The sequence below is a fragment of the Triticum dicoccoides genome, chromosome 2A (assembly GCF_002162155.2).
Source record: "Triticum dicoccoides isolate Atlit2015 ecotype Zavitan chromosome 2A, WEW_v2.0, whole genome shotgun sequence".
Lineage (NCBI taxonomy): Eukaryota > Viridiplantae > Streptophyta > Magnoliopsida > Poales > Poaceae > Triticum > Triticum dicoccoides.
The window spans coordinates 113,777,498-113,781,476 of NC_041382.1; positions in this window are offsets into that span (position 1 = coordinate 113,777,498).

Sequence of the window (3,979 nt, forward strand, 5' to 3'; positions counted from 1 at the left end):
TTCCGAGGTAAGGAAGATCAACTGCTGGGTAGCAGTGATCTCAAGGTTTACACAAAACGCGAACAAGTTGTGTTGAACGGAAGGCAATAAAGTGGTCGATGAGAACAGGAATCATCGAGGGGCAAGGATGGTATTACCCATCATGAATTCAATTGAATTCCTGGAAGATCTCATAAGGTTGATGGTGATCACGACACAATTGTCGAGAGATTTCATGCAGATGTAGTCAATCAGCGACGACATCAAGTCAAAGGAATGATGAAGCAAGAGGTTATTGGAACCACAGTTACGACACAAACTCAAACTCAAGCTTGTTGTTTAAGGTGAAAGGGTATGACGAGGAAAAAAAATCGACGTAAGGTTAGTTCATCGTCGAAAATTGGTGCTCCGAGAATAAGGACCAGGTAGCACCGTTAGAATCGTCACGTCAATGATATAGCCAAACAGGCTAGGAATGGCGTGATCGGGTACAAACTCGTACTTATAGAAGCTTACTGAAGAGTTGTTGAACCGTAGAGCAGACTCGGTTCAGTTATCGGTGTCTTTGAGTGTTCAATAACTCCGAGCCCATGAAAAATTGTAATCGGTGAGTATGTAGTACTTGATGAAGAACTCATAAGAAATTATGCAGTTCCAAGATAATCTCGAGATACCAGGTGGTAATACTCGACGACAGATCAAACTAGAAGTTGAACTGGGGTATTGCTCTATAGAAGACAAGTGCTTAAACTTGCACAAGACATGATATTTAAGGGAGAACATGGTCAGAACCACGATTGCAAAAAGGCCAGATCTCAGATATAAGATGAACTTATACCAAGGGAATAATTGATTTTAAAAGAAACTTCGATGAGAAGATGTACATCGTGTCCATGGGCATGAGCGCAAAGTTCAAGGTCGACTCCCACTTCTCCAATGCACAACCTTTCATTCACTTCTCGCGCTCAATGAAGTTGTAGTTTTGAAATTTTATCTGGCAAAATACCAGAAGAGTACGACTCATGAAAACTTTCGAGTTCACACCTATTAAGGAAGGCATAGGTTCAACCCATAGGGGCTTCTTAGAAACATATACCACAAGTTTCCAGAGTAAATAACACAAGCCCGAAAGCAGAGCATGATTGGCCAAGCAGAGGATACAACTTAACAAGGGCATCATGTATAAGGGGAAGAACTCACAAAGTGATCAAATGTGAAGGACACTGGCGGATAACAATCCAACAAAGGACTTGATGGTCCACAAAGGATCTGATACGAGTATCGGTACTCAACTAGAGGAAGAAGAATGCAAGGAGATCAGATTATAGAAACAACTGACTAACTCATTTGTCAAATGCAAAGGAAATATGATTTCCAAATCAAGGGATCAGAAGCAATGCTCTGATTAGGGATGGATAAGTTGAATAGCCTTATGGTACAATCAACGACAATTGGATTGGTCGAGAACCAATTCCAGTTAAAAGAATGGCAGCTCAGCCGGAAAAGTAACTTATAAGGATCAAAGATGATTGCGTGTATTCGCAAACATATTGAGTCAACAGACTCAAAAATGATAATGACAAGGAATGTCAATAAGACTACGAGAGTTATGGGATTAACCATAATGCAAGCAAGCAAGAATTTCAAGAGCCAAAGGCTCCAGAGGATTTTCGGAAGATCGAATATTATTTTGAAGACTTTTGTGAAACACAAGAACAACTGGGGATGAGCGGATACTCGGCAAGCGCGAGTAATTATCCGTAGGGGTATTCATGCAGCAAGGAACTGCAGGGCAGTAAGCGTAAAGAATTCTCGGAATACCGAAGAGTATTTCATGACATTTTGTAATAACAAGAGCAACTGGGGATGACAATATGAACGATAGGTGTAAGTAGTTATCCAGAGGGATTTATCGATGGAAGTGAATTGCAAAAGCGATGGCACATAGTCTCCAGACCACATCGTAGAGTATCTCAGAATCTTCTGGTGCAGCAGGCGGTCATCGGTAACAAGTGGCTCTCCGGGAGAAAGTACTTGCGAGAACCTAAAGTTAGTTTTGTTTTTAGCAAAATCATTTAACCCGAATAGAAGAGAGCTCAGAGTCCCAGAGTAAAGGTCGAGGAGTAAAAGATCCTAATACCACCCAATTGGCGACGTGGGCCCATGGACCGCACAGCCAAGTTAGTAAAACAATTTTCATCGACTAGACTCAACTTCGGCCAAGGAGTTGGAAAGGGGGATTCCTACAGGCAGTCGGCTCTGATACCAACTTGTGACGCCCCCGATTCAATCGTACACTAATCATGCATGCAAATGTGTACGATCAAGATCAGGGACTCACGGGAAGATATCACAACACAACTCTACAAATAAAATAAGTCATACAAGCATCATAATACAAGCCAGGGGCCTCGAGGGCTCGAATACAAGTGCTCGATCATAGACGAGTCAGCGGAAGCAACAATATCTGAGTACAGACATAAGTTAAACAAGTTGCCATAAGATGGCTAGCACAAACTGGGATACAGATCGAAAGAGGCGCAGGCCTCCTGCCTGGGATCCTCCTAACTACTCCTGGTCGTCGTTGTCAGCCTGCACATAGTAGTAAGCACCTCCAATGTAGTAGTCCTCGTCGATGCTGGCTCCTGGCTCCTAGACTCCACCATCTGGTTGCGACAACCAGAAAGAAAGGAAAGGAGAAAAAGGGGGGAGAAAGCAACCGTGAGTACTCATCCAAAGTACTCGCAAGCAAGGAACTACACTACATATGCATGGGTATATGTGTAAAGAGGCCATATCAGTGGACTGAACTGCAGAATGCCAGAATAAGAGGGGGATAGCTAATCCTGTCGAAGACTACGCTTCTGGCAGCCTCCGTCTTGCAGCATGTAGAAGAGAGTAGATTGAAGTCCTCCAAGTAGCATTTCCAAGTAGCATATCCAGGTAGCATCTCCAAGCGCATCTCCAGTCGCATCGCATAGCATAATCCTACCCGGCGATCCTCTCCTCGTCGCCCTGTAGAAAAGCGATCACCGGGTTGTCTGTGGATCTTGGAAGGGTGTGTTTTATTAAGTATCCGGTTCTAGTTGTCATAAGGTCAAGGTACAACTCCAAGTCGTCCTGTTACCGAAGATCACGGCTATTCGAATAGATTAACTTCCCTGCAGGGGTGCACCACATAGCCCAACACGCTCGATCCCATTTGACCGGACACACTTTCCTGGGTCATGCCCGACCGCAGAAGATCAACACGTCACAGCCCCACCTAGGCAAAACAGAGAGGCCAGCACGCCGGTCTAAACCTAAGCGCACAGGGGTCTGGGCCCATCGCCCATAGCACACCTCCACGTTGCGTGGGCGGCCGGAAGCAGAACTAGCCCCCTTAATACAAGAGCAGGCTTACGTTCCAATCCGGCGCGCGCCGCTCCGTCGCTGACGTCTGAAGTGCTTCGGCTGATACCACGACGCCGGGATACCCATAACTACTCCCACGTAGATGGTTAGTGCGTATAGGCTCGTAGCCGACTCAAATCAAATACCAAGATCTCGTTAAGCGTGTTAAGTATCCGTGAACGCCGAACAGGGCCAGGCCCACCTCTCACCCAGGTAGTCTCAACCTGCCCTGCCGCTCCGCCACAAAGTAACAGTCGGGGGCCGTCGGGAACCCAGGCCCACCTCTACCGGGATGGAGCCACCTGTCCTTTCAGCCCCCAACTCCGAACAGTATCACAGGTAATGTAACAGTGTGAAGTATGTAGTATATGCCCGTGATCACCTCCCGAGTGATCACGGCCCGATAGTATAGCAAGGCAGACTGACCAGAGTGTAGGGCCAATGATGATAAACTAGCATCCTATACTAAGCATTTAGGATTGCGGGTAAGGTATCAATGACTGTAGCAACAATGACAGGCTATGCAATAGAATAGGAGTAACCGAAGAGTAACATGCTACACTACTCTAATGCAAGCAGTATAGAGAAGAATAGGCGATATCTGGTG